Below are 17,273 nucleotides of genomic sequence, written 5' to 3'. Positions count from 1 at the left end.
GTTGTACATAGTAAGTTTATTTACATGAATTTTATATCCATCTACCTTACTTTCTCCTTTTATTTATATTATATTAAAAGTAGCTGTAGTAAAATTCTTGGAGAAAGCATCTTTGCCATTAGAAGCAAATTATTTTTACACCTAACAAAATCTACCTGGCCTGGCGGGTAACCAGAGGAAATGAGTAAACCAGTAAATCTGTCGATCTGACTAGGATCCTTGAAGAACTTAAAACTTACATTCCTTGATCTCTCTAAACCATGTTTTTTAATCAGAAAATGGGAATAACACTCCCTAATTCACTTCTCTGCTGTTTCCAATGGCCGATACTACCCATCAAACTTTAAAGCTATTTCTTAGTCCAGGACTTCACAAATCAACTCCCTTAGATATGCACTCCTCCGGCAAGATATTAAAAGAACACATAAAGTTGACTGGCTATATGTTCAGTGTCTGGGCTCTAAGGAAAAGGAAGCACCTCATAAAAAAAAAAAAAAAGTTTCTTTCAAATCAACTTTTTTTTTAAGAAAGCTGTTTTTATTTCTATTCCATAATCGATGCTTCTGGTTTTACATAAAAGTCAAGCTTTAAATCATTCATTAGCTCAATTATGTAATCTTTCTCCCATCAAATCTTAAAACAAAACCCCAAACTGCAAGATCTATTCTTCCTGTTAACTGTTTTACATTGAGACTCAGAAATTACTTTCCAAGATACAATGCGGTGACACTTATTTGAATGTTCAATTACACACACACCCCCAGCACACAAAATTCTGAATACCGTTTGTCCTCTCCACGACCCCCAACACCCTAAGTCACACACACCCCGGCTCTCACTCCTTCCTGCACCGCCTGCCTCACCGCCCCCTCATTCTCAGGCTCTGACTACCACACACCACAGAATAACAACTGCCCTCTTGGCAGCGTAGGAAACGCCTCCCTTTGGGCCACCCCCTCCCCATTTCACGTTTAGCGATTCCTCCTCTTCAACCTCTCTAAATCCATTGCAAGTTCCAGATCTCCTCCCCTTCGGTCTCCCTGACTAGATTCAGATCTCAGACTCTCAGGTCCGACAAGTTCTCTGCACTGAGGAAGCCCCAAGCCAAACTCACGCCGAACAAAGGCCAAAACCGCGACCCCGGAAGCCTGCGCGCTCCTTGGGCGCGCTGACACTCCCAGAAGTCTCCGGGGTGTGGCCTGGCGCAGGCTGTGAAGAATCCAGGCGAATTTCAAACGGTCCATCCACCGCTTTTCCTGCTCCCTAACTACTTTTCCCAGAAGGCTCGGCGGTGCCAATTATCTCCCTTAGCGGACCAGCCCTTTTCTTTCAGAGCCTGTTCAACTTCAGGGGCTATTAGGGGGCGCCCGGGAAATCCATTTTCAAACACTTCGGAGTGGCCGTCTTTGGGAGCCACGGCCCAAGGCTGCGCCTGGCTCCGTAAGGCCTCCGGTGAGCGGATCGATGAAAGGAAACAATCCTTTCCCCAGGGCCGCAGGTGAACCCTGACAGGAATCAGGACGACCGGCAGCCATTTTTGCCTGCCACAAGGACGTCTCTGACTACACTTCCCAGAGGACTCCTCGGCAATAGCGCGTTTCTCGCGTAAATTTGGCCTCCAAGTCACGCGCTGGCGGGACCCTCAGGTTTGCGCCGGTAACTGTTACAGTGCCGTGGAAGGTTCTGCGGGTTTGGAAGCTCGGAATACCTGAGGTGGGGAACCCGAGGAGAGGGCAGGGCCGGAGCTTCGGCTTTGTACTGCTGAGGAGGTGAGACTGAAATTGTGTGGTTGTATCTGTGTGGTGGTACGTGATGCATGACCGTGTGGTTGTGTGTGGCTGTTACTGTAGTGAGCGTGTAGTTCCAGCGATAACCGTGTGCAGCACAGTCAGAGCCTGTGACTGTGCAGGTGAAAGGATGCGACCCAGGGATGACCGTGTAGTCACGTGCGGCATTGTATATTCGGGTGAGGAGCTTGTGACTCGGTGAATGTGATAGCGTTTGTCCCATAGAGGGGTGTGACCTGTGTTGCAGAGTACAGGTGGGGATACCTGTGGATACTGTGTGGTTTTGTCTGTGGTTAGTGTGATTGTGACTGCGATCATGTGCAGGTGTGCAGTGCCTATGACTGTGCCGATTCTGATTGATTGTCCTCTTGGTAAATGTGTGATTGTGCTTATGTGACCCCTTGAGGCCCTGGATATGCAACCCTACTGTTTTATTTGTGGGTTACTTCTAGTTGTATGTCTCCATGGTAGTTTATGTTTGTGTGTGACTATGTATGACTGGATAAATCTCTGAGGTTTTTTTACTTATGTGTACCTCTTTAAGCATTATATTGTAGTTTTACACCGTTTTTAAACTTTATATGAATGCTGCCATGCTGTCTTTTATCTTTTATTTTGCTTATTTGTATAACTATGTTTTTGAGAGTTATCTGTATTGGATATAATAGTGTTATTATATCTAATGATAGTATATTGTCTGTATTAGATGTAATTTTTCTTTGCTGCATTGTATTCCATCCTTTGAAGTATACCACTATTACTCATCTCTTCTCGTAAAGATGGACATTTGAGTTATTTCTATTTTTTGACTTCATGGACTCTGCTGCCATGAGATTCTTTTACAAAGAGTACACATGCATGAGTTTACCTACCAGTAGAATTGCTGGGTCATGTATCTTCTACTTTACAAAGTAGTGCCAAAATATTTACCAAAGTGAGTGCCAGATTTATACTTGCACAGCAGCATTTGAAACATTTCATTGCTCCACGTCCCTACCAAAACATCGTTTTGATAGTTTTTTAAAAACATTTTTATGACATATGACATATATAAAGTGCACAAATCTTAAGGATACAGCCGTAAAACAGTTTCCTAGTTCAATATGAAGAACTTAGCCAGCACCCCGGAAGATTCCCTTATGCCCTTTCCCAGTTATTCCTCTCCCAGAATCAGTATTCAGAATTCTATAGTCATTCATTAATTTTACCTATTCTTGAATTTCACATGTAAGTGTTATTATATAGCATGTGCTCTTTTATGCCTGACTTCTTTTGTTCCACATTACGTCTCTGAGATTCATCTATGTTTTTGAGTGTAATTTTACTTGGTTCTCACTACACTTGGGGATATATTGCAATTTATTAATTGATTACACTGTTGAGGGGCATTTGGTAGTTTCCAGTTTGAGGCTGTTACAGATTGTGTTGCCGCAGTAAACATTCTGCTGTGGTTGTGATGAACACATAGATACTCTTCTCTTCGGTAAATATTTAGGAGTGGAATTGCCAGATCGTTGGGCAGGGATATGTTTAATAGACACTACCAGTATCTTTTGTTGTACCAATTTGCACTCCATCCAGTGATGTATGAGAGTTTCAGTTGCTCCACATTGTTTTCTATTGTAAATATTCTGGTGGAAATGTATTGGAATTTCATCACAGTTTTAATTTGCATTTCCCTGATGTTTAATGATGTTCAACACCTTTGATATCTTTATTGGCCTTTTGAATATCCAATTTTTTAAAATGTCTGTTCTGTTCTTTTTGCCCTCTTGTCTTTTAAACATTGTTTTTCATTTTAAAAAAAACTTTTATCATATTGTATACTTAGTGTAAATAATTACCATACACTCTTCATTTAGGTGTCTACAATACAATTATGAAAACCAGGAAATTTATGCTGATACAAGCCGTTTGCTGATTTACAGACCTTTATTTAAATTTTGCTAATTGTCTTACCAGTGCCCTGTTTTGTTCCGGAATCCAGTGTACATTTCCACATTGATTTAGTTGTCTTGTTGATATTACTCTCCTCCCATCTGACATAGTTCTTTTGTCCTTTTTATGCTTTACCATCTTGACACTTTTGAAGAGCACTGGCCAGTTATTTTGTAGAATGTCTTTCAATTTGGATTTGTCTGCTGTTCCCTCATGGTTAAATTTAGACTATGTATTTTTGGCAAAAAGATCACAAATGATGTGTTCTTCTCAATGTGTCATATCAGGTTTTATATGACATCAGTGTATCTCATTATCAGTAATGTTAACTTTGACCATTTGGTTAAGGTGATGTCTGCCTAGGCTCTCCTTTGTAAAATGACTATTTTTCCTTTTAAAATTAATAAGTATCTTCTAGGGAGATGCTTTGAGACTGCAAAAATACTGTTTCTCATTATACTTTCGCCTATTAATTTAAAAAAAATTTTGTTGTTCTTTATTCTTCAATTATTTTACTTTTATGGAGGTTCTAGGAATTGAACCCAGGACCTCATGCATGCTAAACATGTGCTCTACCACTGAGCTATACCCTGACCCCCTCGCCTATTAATTTTAACATCCATTGATAATTCTTGTTTGTAACAGTTATTACTGTGATGTTTGCCTAGTGCTGATTTTCCTTTTCCATCATTCCTTCTATATTTTTTAATTTAAATTCTAGTATAAAGAAGAGCTGTTCCTTATTCCTCATATGTTTATTCAATTATTTATTTATGAACTCGTAGATACTTATATTATTCTGTGAGTTTTAATCTGTTATAGTTGTATGTTTTGTTGCTCATATTGCCCCCAATTTGGCCATTAAGAACTCCTTCATGTTGACCTCTGTGTCCTTTTAACATGCCATCGTTTTTTGAGCGCTGCCTTACTTTCTGGCACCAAGATGTTCCATGCTTGTATTTCCCCTCCTCTAGCCCTGGAATCAGTGGTTCCAAGGAGCCTTGGTTTCTTTTACTGAAGAATAGATTTATAAACCAAGCTCTGGGCACTTGGTGTGCTCATTGCTGCCACGTGTGATTGCTGTAGTTCCTGTCAATGGACTAGCGCTGGAAAGTAAGCAAATGTATATACACACATCTGTATCTATCTATTTGTGTGTATTTAAAAACCACCAGTTCATACTCATACTTTCAATTCCAGTTCAATACCACTGTCCAGATCTGTGAAGTATCTGAGATTCTATCCTACCTGTAAGTTAAAAGTTAGCTTGCTGCAGCTTCACAGATGCTGGCAGAAGACATGAGAAGTCAGACGTGAGAGACAGTTTATTGCCCATGCAGTAGCATTAACCAAAGTATCAATATTTTCCTTGCACTGGTTCACTTGCACCTATAGGATGATGCAAAATACACAGACATTTATGTGCTCCCTTGAGTTTAGGGAACCTGAATCTTTTTTTTTTTTTTTAAGTGTTTCTAGAGATTCCCTTCAACTTTATTTATTTTATTTTATTTTATCTATTGAGTTATAGTCATTTTACAATGTTGTGTCAATTTCCAGTGTAGAGCACAATTTTTCAGATATACATGAGCATACATATTTTCATTGTCTCATTCTTTTTTGCTGTGAGCTACAAGATCTTGTGTATATTTCCCTGTGCTATACAATATAATCTTGTTTATCTACTCTACATATGCCTGTCAGTATCTACAAATTTCGAACTCCCAGTCTGTCCCTTCCCACCTCCACCCCCTTGGCAACCACAAGTTTGTATTCTATGTCTATGAATCTGTTTCTGTTTTGTATTTAAGTTCTTTTTTTTTTTTTTTAAGATTCCACATATAAGCAATCTCATGGTATTTTTCTTTCTCTTTCTGGCTTACTTCACTTAGAATGACATTCTCCAGGGACATCCATGTTGCTGCAAATGGCGTTATGTTGTCATTTTTATGGCTGAATAGTATTCCATTGTATAAATATACCACATCTTCTTTATCCAGTCATCTGTCGATGGGGAAACCTAAATCTTTTATAACGGATCATAAGCATGCCTGCCTTTTGCTCTAGGGAGAGACTAATTCTGTCTTCCAGGGATGTTCTATATAAACATCTTGGAGGAATAATCCAGAATTATAGCACTTAGTGTCTCTGATCTCACAAGAAGCTCAGAAACATTCAAGACTCATGGAGAATTGTCTCCCTTCAGGTCTGGCCACTTCCTTATTTGCAACTCTTTTCTCCAACAGTGAGAAACTTGCTTCTTAGTATCAATGATTTTTTTTTTTTTTGCACATATCCTATAATGCATGTAAAGTAGTTGCAGAATTGCTAACCCATACTCATGTAAAAAACAAATGTACTAGCTATAGTAAAGTATTTGTGTGCAACGTTTTTATTTAACCTAACCTTAATACAGTTGAAAACTGTTTCCAAAGTTACTTCACCGGCCTCTTCAGTGTAGTTTTGTTACTAATTTTTCCTACACTTCACTTGGTGTGTTACACTTTGGGTTCCCCCATATTCTGGTTGAATGTAACATGCCATAATATTTTGAATATGAAAACATTAACATGTTTCCTGTCCACTCCCTGCACCTAATCAACCTCATTACTTTCTGCTTTATCCTTCTGGTATTTCCTTTGCACAAAGGAGCAAATACAGGTATTCTTTTGAATGACCTCTTTTTTGCATTAAAGATAGCACACTCTAGAAACTCTTTTGAACATTTCTTTTTTCACTTAATGTTATATCCTGGACATTCTTCTACTAGAATTCAAAAAGATACTAATAATTATTTTTTCATGGTTACATAATATTCCAGTATATGGATTTATCATGGTTTATTCAACCACTCGCCTACTATGGGTGTTTAGGTCATTTATAGTATTTTACTACTGGAAATAGTGCTGCAATAAATAACTTTGTATACATGTATTTTTATGTTGCTGGAGGTGTATCTTCAGAATAGATTCCTAGAAGTATGATTGCTGGGTCCAAAGGTAAGCATGTGTGCAGTTTTGTTAGGTATTGCTAAATTCTCCTCTAGAGCTGCTGTACCAGTTTTCATTTCCACTTGCAATGTATGAGTGCCTCTTTCTGCCCACAGCCTAGCCAGCAGAACGTGTTGGCATGCATCCTTTTTAGCTTTTACCAATCTAATATATGGAACATAGTATCTCAGTGTTGTTCTCTAATTTCATTAATTATGACTGTGCTTGAACATTTTAGAATCTTTTTTTTTTTTGTGATTGCCTATTTCTATCTTTCCTCATCTTTCTAGCAGTTTTTTTTTTAACCCCTTGTATTTTATGATTAGTGACTTTTAGTATCTTGAAAAGAAATCTTTGCTTATTCCCAAGGTTCTTGAAGATACTCTCCTGGGTTTTTTGGGAAGCTTTTTAGATTTAACATTCACATTTAACTCTGTGACCCATATTTCAATTTTTGTGTATGGTGAGAGGTAAAGATAAAGGTTAACTTTTTTTTTCCATTCAAATACCCAGCTGTTCCACCGCTGTTTAATTAAAAGCCTTTGTCAGAAATCAGGTGATATTATATATGTAGTTCTCTTTCTGAACTGTGTTCTTTTTTATTTACTTGTCTTTTTGTCAGGATCACTTTTGAAATCTATAGTATTAATCCTCCGAATCTTTTTCTTCTTTTTCAAGACTGTCGTGGCTATTGTAAGTCCTTTCAATTTCCTGTTGCTGTTAGAATCAACTTGTTAATTCTCATCAAAAAAGAAAAATCCTTGCTGGGATTTCGTTTGTATATTTATATGTTATTTTGAGGAGAATTGACATCAATATTGAATCTTCCAATTATTAAACATGGTGTATATCTAAATTTGTTAAGGTCTTTAATTTCTCTCAGCAATTTATTATAATTTTCAGTGCACATCTTTTGTTAGATTTATACCTGGGTATTTGACATTTGTTATTGAACCTATAAATAGTATATAAACTTTTTAAACTTTCCAGTCGCTACTAGAAGTACAATTGCTTTTTGTATTTGTCTTTCTATTTAACATCTACAAAAGCACCTATTGCAGATGCTGTTTATCAGGTTCCGGGAGATTTTCCCTCATTTGCTAAGACATTTTTACACTAATTTTACATTAATGAGGGCTGAATTTAGATAAATGTGTTTTCTGTGTCTATGAAAGGATTAAATAGTTTTTATTTTATTTATTATTAATATAGTAAATTATTATGTTGATTTTTCAAATGTTGAACCAGCCTTTTATTCCTGAAATAAACTCTATTTGGCCATAATGCATTACATTTTTTCCCCTAGAGGGTTAAATTTGTTTATACTTTATGTAGAATTTCTGCATGTGTGTTCATGAGAACTGTTGGTCCATAATTTTTTTTTTATGTTTTTGTTAAGTTCTGGTGTCAGGTTTGTAGAAGCCTTATAGAATGAGTTGAGAAGAATTCCCTGTGTTCTGTTTTTCAGTGCATGTAAAACTAACGTTATTCCTTAACTTTGGAAGAATTCACTGGTGAAGCTATGAGGCCTGAAATTTTCTTGATAAGGTTATAAATTATGGAATCAATTTAACTCTTCAGCTGTTCTGTTGTTTTTATTTGTTTTGTCAGTTTGGGCTTTTTTTTTCTTTAAAGGAATTTGTTTCATCTAAGCTTTCAAACTTAAGAATATAAAGTTGTCAGTATTGTCTTATTATCTTTTTAATGTCTGTGGTGTCTGTAATGATGTTCCCTTTTTCATTCCTGCTTTTGTTTACGTTATCCCTCCCTTTTTTCATCAATGCTGTTGGTAGTAAATCTTGTATTTTCTCTGGGTACTTTCAAGATTTTTTTCCTTTCTCTGTGGTTTTCAGCTCTTTGACTCTGATATGCTTGATTGTGGTTTTGCTTTTGTTGTGTGCTTGTTTTGTTTACTTTCTTATATATTATTCTTTAGGTTTGCTGAGCTTCTTGCAATTCTTGTTGAGTCTTAGTTAATTAATCTATTCAAATATTAATTCCTCTCCAATCCCTTTTTTTCCTTCTGAGACTCCACATACATGTATGGTAGATCTTTTGACTGTGTTCATGTGTCTTTTATACTCACTTCTTTTTTTCTCTGTGCTTCATGTAGAAGTTTTTTTTGTTGGCTTGTCTTTGAGTTCAGTAATCCTGTCTTCTGCTTGTCTGATCTCAAAGTTAGCAATGATTTCTTTATTTCTTAATTTACTGAAGTAGATAGTCTATTTCATTCTTTTTTATGGATTTCAATTCTGTTTATTTTCTTTATCTTACCATCCATTTGCCTATCTTTTCTTTGGTTGTCTTTAATATTTTAATTGTGGCTATTTTAAAAGTATGTGTTTGCCAACTCGTATCTGAATTGTCTGTGGTTCTGCTTCTCTTTTCTGTTTCTATCTCCTTGCATGTCTAGTAAGTTTTAATTGTATGATAGATATTGTGTCTGACAACTGTGGGGGCGAAAGCCTACTTCTAGCCTTCTCGTTATACAAGAAAAATTAAACTGCTTTTCAGGTCTCTGTTACTAACAGACAAATACAATTCCTGGCACATAGGAAATTTTCAGGATAATGCCGGAAATAAATTAAAACATTACTTTTTTTTTAATTTAAAATGGTAGATTTATTATTTAGAAGAGTACAAAGTTCTCAAGTTTTAAATTACTTACTAGACTTTAAAAGACTCTCTTCTCTATAGTGGTATATTTTGGCAGTACTCCACACCCCAGCTGTGGTCATGTTGTAAGCATACAGAGATTGTTGGCTTTAAAAGGGAGGAGCAGATCCCTCAGATGCAAGATTTCAGCCTGGGGAGGATACCATCTAGGGTCAGAGATGAAGAGGGTTGGGAATGTGACAAATATAGTATGGATCTATGAAAGTAAGAATGTTTCCTGCCCATTCTGCTTGGAAGGTACAGCATTTGAAGATGTCCCTTTAACCAGGGAAAGGCCAAGAGGAGAGACCAGAATGGGGGACTTAAAAGTGAGGAGTACAGGAGAAGGAATTTTTTTCATGTCTTTGAGGATGACTGTTGATTCTTTAGTATCTGGCACATAGTAGGCTATGTGGTTGATAAAAGAATACTAAGTCTTTAATAAGTAGTAATACTAATTATAATAAAGGAATGTTTTCAGGTTTTAAGGAAGAGGCATTTGTGGATTACTTTGATTTTCATTTCCTGCAATATGTTTACCTGTAGGGGAATGCAGTGATTAACTAGGGGTAGAAGTAGCCATTAAATAATTGATAACCTGGTAACATGGTGTTACTTTCTGAGTGTTCAGTTTTACATGAAATTATTGATAAATTATTTAATGATCAAGGAGCTTTGTATATAGAAATGCTCACTACCCTTTATACTTTTATAATGCTCAGTTTATTACATTCCTATATCCAGTAAACAAAAAAACCCACAAATTTTCTTAAATATTTAAACATCAATCACAAATTCACTTATTCCCCTTAAACAATTTAGACTTCTATTAGTTAACTTATTCTTTTGGACATTTTAAGCATCTTAGGAAGCACACAGAATATACACAATTGTTCCAAATTTTATTATCACACTTACAGTCAAAAGCTATTCTAAAGCATCAGTGGGGTTTAGTCTATTTCTACATTATTTTAACTCTTTTCAAATTCTTTCCTATTCTTACACTAATTTTAATATCTTCCCAAAGTTTCCATAAAATTACTTTTTTACATTTCTGGTTTTCAGTTTTCTTAAGGCAAGACTCATTAACCCCAAAAGTCTTCTCAAACGAGGCAAGATTAGAGGATCTAGTTCATCAACGAGATGTTTCTTGGTCAGGACTTGTGACATGATTGTACAACCCAAGATCATTGAAAACTGGTTTGACCAATGTATATCCAAACTAAAAGGCATATGATCAACTTTTAGGAATTATTGGCAGCAGATCAGTTGAATAAATTAAAGTTTATCCATTTAATGGAATACAGTGTAGCTAAGAGAATTACATAACTCTGAATGTACTAGTTGGGATCTGGTCCAAGATCTATTAAGTAAAAATAATAGTGTGTATAACCGTATATATAATATGCTACAATTTTTATTTTTTAAAAGTATGCCTTTGTGTGTATATGTATATATACAAACTATATTCTCTAATCCATATCAAGTTGTACAAATCCTGGTCCAGTCAAAGTCTGAGGTTTCTGGAGTAGGGGATAATGAGAGATTTGCCCATTTTTCTAATAACCCTCAAGTATTTGTGTGGAGTGAACAGAGGGGAAACGATCACTCTGGGAGTCATGAGGGGCACAGGATCTTACATGGCTTTTTTTTGCCTCCCCCAGCTCTGCCTTTTTCCATAAGAGGAGCCCAGAGGAGGACTCAATATCAAAGCCATGGCTCAGGTAAGATGCTGTTTCTTTTTGCTCAAATAGAGTCATTTTTACTCCTAGTACATTTAAATATTTGCTTTCCTCATCATGATGCTTTTTGGTGTTTAAAAAAACAACAGCTTTCAGACAGTTTAGTTACAAGCAGTGCCAAAGTTCTCTTACCCTTGCTTTAAAGAAAAAGATCTCTAATGAACCAATTCAAAAATTTCTCTCTTGGTGAAGATATTTCTAGAAAAAAGAAGTGGTTAGGTAATCATTGTTGAAAAAAAGGAAAGGATGTCTGGTTAAAGATCTTTACACTCATAAATTACAGATAACTGTTAAGAGGGCCAAGGGGTCATGTAACAAGTTTGTCTGAAAAGGTCTTAATCAGATTAAAATCCATTAGAAAATTACGTATGGATTTTATCAAGAATCCTTATTTTTTTTCCCACAAATTGAGAACTACACAATGTAAAAACAGTCTGACTGAGACCAGGTCTGGAAAAAAATTTTTTATGTGGGTTAACTTGGTTCCCCCTCAGGAACCCGAACCCTGTTTCCTCCTAAACAACCCAGTGCCCTCCACAGTTCCCCCTTTCTTCTTTTAAACAATGTTTACAGACTCATTTAGTAAGTCCTTCAGCATCTTCTATCCCCGACTTCTGTCAGAAATCTCAGCGGAACAGAAATGTGATTTCCGTTTGTTAATGCATCTAATTTGCTTGGACAGTGATTTGATGGAGTGGAGATGAGTCATTAGGGGCACATTGTAGGTCAAAGCCCTGATCATCTCCATAGACCTGTCTTCCAGTCAGAAAATGGAATGATTTTGTTTGATTTCATCCTTAATACACAGAAAGATCTGGTGTATAAGCCTTATAGGTTTTGGGGGTATGACTGCTGATCAGTACAAAGCTCTGACACCCCACCATCATCCTTGATGGTAGACTTCCGTAATGCCATATGTGAAACTGGATCATGCTGCATCATTTCAAGTAGCTCAGAAACAAAGGGAGTTTACAGTTGAGCAATGGGCGGTTTTAGGTAAGATTGGGCCAATGTTGGGAAGGTCTTTAAAGGTCACCTTCAGCCTCAATGTCTGAAAGCAAAAGAGAAGTTGTCATTTATATCCATGTAATAGAAGATTATTCAGTGAAAAAAATATGCTTATGAAAATAATTTGGTATAACAAGGAGTAACACTTATTATATAATAGTGTGGCATTAGAATGGATCAGTCTTGAATGATACGCAAATTTTCCAAGATAAAATATTTTTTAAAGTCATCTTGTACATGTGCACGAGTGAAATAGTACTTTCAGTCTTGCGCCACCACTAGTTCCACTCCCAAAAGGTAGCTGCCATCAACTCTTGAATACTGATGAGTCGATTTTCCTCATTATTCCTTGACTTACTGCTGAGTGGACAGGACATTATACTCCTGTGCTGCATCCTTCCTCTCCTCTTCTTCTGTCATTCATCCTTATATCACAGTTTTTGGTTAATTCAGTAATACATACATTCTTATGATTGCAAATACCACTCACTGCTGAGCCAACTCATGGCTTTATTCTGTTACAGACTTTCATTTTTCTGGGGGTTAACTGCCCCCCCCCCCCAATTTGCTTAGCTGTCCATGTACTTATGTGCAGAATCTCCAGAATCACTGCCACATGCCAGCTTATATGTTTTCCATCTGGTCAAACACATCAATTTTGTTTGAACATGGAGACTTCTGTATGTTCCCTTTTCACCCTGCTCCCCATCTGGTCTAGTTGCTCTCTAGGCCTATTTCTCTGAGACTTCCCTTTCTTTTTCCTGGGAGTTTCCTTCACTGTTCTCCTGTGTTAATTCACCTGTTTCTTGAATCCCATGTCTTCCTCTTTTCTGGTTTACTCTTCAATTTCAGTGGAGCACAACCTCCGATAGTTCCCTAAGAAATTGTGCTTGAGTCCTTTAATGTCTAGGCATGCCTTTTTTCAATTGTCACAACAGAATGATGGTTTGGTTATAGAATTCTAGATCAGAATTTCTTCTCAGCATATTGAAGAATTGGTCCTAACCATTTCTTGTTATCAGTGATTTTCTTAAGAGCCCAATCGCCTTTCTGATTCTTGATATCTTTTATCTGACCTGCTCTCCTCTGGATGCTTTTAATGTCTTTATCCCTTTTTCCGAAATTTTACCACTAGCTATTTTGGAAAAGAGGAAAGAGACTCAACATATATTCGTAACATATAAGTGTGTGCTAGGTGTTTGTATACATTATTTCATTTAATTGGGAAATCCTCTTACCTGGATTTTGTACTTCCCCAGTCTTGTTTGGGTAACGGAAGTGTCCCACTCTACACAGGCAGTTTTGCCCTGGGGGAAACAGAATGACATGCAAGCACAGTGATTCAGTCCTGCTTATCTGTTTACAGTCTTCCACTTGTATCTCAGACATTCAGCCCCACTCTGTATGCTTCTGTTTTGCACTTCTTGTACACTTTTATTTTTTTTCTCTTTCCTTCACAAAACACTTTTTTGTTAATCAAACCTAATTTTTAAAAATTTAACATGGTTGTTGTTCCAGGGGTCAGTGATGTTCAGTGATGTGTCCATAGACTTCTCTCAGGAGGAGTGGGAATGCCTGAATGATGATCAGAGAGATTTATACAGAGATGTGATGTTGGAGAATTACAGCAACCTGGTTTCAATGGGTAAGGACGTCTGTCCATAATAATTCGGATTCAGCCCTCAGAAGGTCTGCTTCCTCTGGTGTTATACTCACGTGCCTTTCAAGTAACCATTTGGCTTTCTACATCCTGTTCCCAGGGGAATGTTTTTAATATCGTAAAGTTAGAAAGAGGAAGCTGCATTGAGTTATGAAGGAAGTTTCAAGTCCTCTTATATTTTCATAAATCTGATGTATCTTTCCTTAACTCTTTTTTAATAATGGAGGGACTGGATTTGAATTCTGGGACATTCTCATCATAAACTTATCTCGTTACTTCTTTTGTAAGCAGGACATTGTATTTCTAAACCAGATGTGATCTCCTTCTTGGAGCAGGGGAAGGAGCCCTGGTTGGTTGACAGAGAACCAACAAGATACCAGTGGCCAGGTAAGTGAGGCACAGCAGGTAATGACCCAATTGGTCAGTGGAAAGACTGCCCCTTTGAGATGCAGTCTGGGAAGCTCCCCTTAAAAACTTTAGGCCTACTGTGCAGAAGTAAGCCTTTCCAGCATGACCTTTCAAATGACCTTACCTTTTCTCCTTACTTCACACTTTGCCTGCTTTTCTGCTCTTACACTTTTGTCCCAATTCTAACCAGCTGGTGCCCTCCTCCACCCTCTCTAATAGTACTCCTCTCTATCCATAATTTGGATCTACTCCCTTATCAGCTTCTCATCCTCTTTTGTATTTAGTCCTTTAAAAACTATCACTGTCTCTTGAAATTTTTTTTCTACATTACCAAAGACTTATTTTCTTTAAGATTTTTAAGATACAGTAGCTCACTCATTGATTCATTCATACTTTTAGTGAACATTTACTGAATAGTCTAGTGTGTGAGGTACTCTGATTGATACTGAAGAGATTAAAAAATTAATAAGCAATTTCATAGTTCAATCGGGATACTATATACAACTTCTAAAAAGTAGAACCACCATAAGAGAGGTTAAAATAGGGAGCTCAGCAGAAAGTGAGGGCTAAAGAGGTAGAAAAGGAGTTAATCCACATAGAGGCCATAGAGGGAGATTCGAGCATGCGTGTCATTGACTGTAGATAGAATGTTAGGGAAAAAAAGGTCTGTGCCTCCAGTGAGAACTTGGAGCTGGCAAAGATAAAGAGGTCTGGTACAAAGGAGGAAAAACGGGACAGCACGTTCATTCATTCAGTATATGTCCATTGAGTACCTGCTGCATGCCCGGCACTGTTCTCAACACCAAGGTTACAGCAGTGAATAGAATCTGTTCCCAGAGCTTACCCTCCAGTGCAGGGAGAGATACACAAATAAATGAATATATAATATATCCTATAATAGTGAAAAAGAAAAACAAAGTGGAGAAAAGGGATGGAGGGTGCTATTTTATGTGACATGATTAGAGAAGCTTTTTCCAATAAGGTGACGTTTGGGCAGAGATCTGAAGAAGTACAGCAGTGAATCATTGTATATGGTTACTGGGAGGAAGAACATGCCAGAGAAGGAAGCCAAACATTCGAGGGCCTGAGGCAGGTGTGCATTAGCTGTGTTTGAGGAGCAGCCAGGCGACCAGTACTTCATCTGCCCCAGTTGTTACTGTTCAGGTATTTCTAAGTGAATCCAAGACCTCGGGTTATTTCACCTTTGCATAACTTCAAAATGTAATTTAAAAAATATGGACATTTTCTTCCTTACATAATGTGAATGCCTTATCATCCTGAAGAAATCTTATGATGATTTCTTGGTACACTGGATTGTTTTAGCATCATTCTTTTGAGGACTAGTGAGAGTGGACATTTTCACCTTAATGGTACTCTTGTCTTTTAACTTGTTCCCTACTGTATTTTATACTTTTTTAATCGATTACTGTTATTTTTTCAGTCAATTTTTATGGACTTTATGAAATAAAACATATTTACCCATTTCCAGGGGGTGCTTTTACTTTTTAAATTTTAATTTGGATTGGCATCTTTAAGTGTATGTTTAATGTGTTTGTACTCAGTTCTTTTGTGGTTATTACTATTTCTGATTTTAGAAAATTAAGTGGCCTCCACAAATTTTATAGGTGTTCTGTTATTTTTAAAATTTTTTTCTGCTATTTTGATAGCATTTAAATCCATCTTAAAGTTCTTTTACAGTAAGCTGTAATTGAGAGTGCAAATCAATTACCTGTGCCCCCCCAACTCCTCGCATATCCTATTTTAGCACCATTTATTCAGCAGCTGCTTATTTCATCATTGTTTTATCTGCCTGTTCAGTAATAAGTTCTGATTTATGTTAGCTTGTATTTCAGGGCTTCTTTTTCTATTTCTCTGATCCATCTATCCACTTGTACCTGTAGAGATAGATAAGCCCAGAAGTGAGTATATTTGCATTCTTTTTATTGGAAATTATCACAAGTACAGAAAAGTAACAAACTGTAGGCAGATATTTAAACTCATGGAACCATCACCCAGCTCAAAACTATAACACTGTCAGCACAGATCTCTTTGTGTCCCCTTATCCTTTTAATACCTAAGAGAGCGACCTGCAACAATATAGGTTAGTTTTAACTGAGTCTGAAATTTACATACATAGAATCATACTATATATTCTTTTATGTTGCTTTTTTAACTGAGCATTTTGCTTATAAGATTTCATACATATTATTTCTTATAGTCAGAGTTGATTCATTCAATTAGATGAATATACCACAGTTTATCAGTTCTACTTTTCATAGGCAGTTAGGTTGTTTTTGACAGTTACAAATAGCTACTATGAACATTTTCTATGTTACTTGAATAGGAGAGAAATGAATAGATCATAAGACATCATATCTTTAGCTGCCTGATATTTAGCTTTTCTTTTTTTAGGGGGGGGTAATTATTTTTAGAGGAGGAACTGGGCATTGAACCCAGGACCTTGTGTATGTTAAGCATGTGCTCTACCACTGAATGTACCCCCCCCAGCTTTTCTTTAATGCCTACGCTAGTCTACAGTCTCACCAGCAGTATATAGGAGCTCCCATTGTTGCATGTGCTTCCTAATGTAAGGAATTGTCACACTTAGATTTCTACCAATTGGTGAGTGTATAGTGATACTGCAGTGTGGTTTTAGTTTGCATTTCCCTTTTTACTAATGAGGTTGAACACACTTTCATTATCATTATTGGTCTTTTGAAATTCTTCTTTAGTGGATTGTCTGTTCAAGTGTTTTTTACCTGTTTTTCTGTTGGATTGCCTGTATTTTCTTAGTGATGGCTCTTTACTTATTTTGCATATGAGTATATTCCATGGTCTAAAAAATTGCAAATACCTTCTTCCACTCTGAATTGCCTTTTAGCTCTCTATGGTTTCTTTTTGTTTACAGAAGTTCTTCATTTTTATCAGATTTATCAGTCTTCTCTTTTGTGCTTTATGCTTGTTGGGTCTTACGTAAGAAATTCTTCCTTGGCCTATTTTTGAATCTTTAATATAAACAAAATCACACTATCTGTACTTTGTGTTCTGTTTAAGAAATCTTTACTTACCATAAGACCATGAAGTG

General features: G+C 36.7%; 1 protein-coding gene and 1 long non-coding RNA gene across 2 annotated transcripts in view; both read left to right on the top strand.

Annotated features, from left to right (window-relative positions):
* The window catches only part of LOC105072622 (uncharacterized), a 166,551-nt gene that overhangs the window by 138,583 nt on the left and 10,695 nt on the right, over positions 1-17,273 (top strand). The gene's annotated exons all lie outside the window — the stretch shown is intronic.
* LOC141578727 (uncharacterized) lies at positions 1,119-11,224 on the top strand. The gene is made up of 2 exons (XR_012509391.1): positions 1,119-1,769; positions 11,035-11,224. It is a non-coding gene; the product is annotated as an uncharacterized LOC141578727 (long non-coding RNA).

This window comes from Camelus bactrianus, chromosome 9 (genome assembly GCF_048773025.1).
Source record: "Camelus bactrianus isolate YW-2024 breed Bactrian camel chromosome 9, ASM4877302v1, whole genome shotgun sequence".
In the NCBI taxonomy this organism is placed as follows: Eukaryota; Metazoa; Chordata; class Mammalia; order Artiodactyla; family Camelidae; genus Camelus; species Camelus bactrianus.
This window is presented reverse-complemented; position numbering and strand designations above follow the sequence as displayed.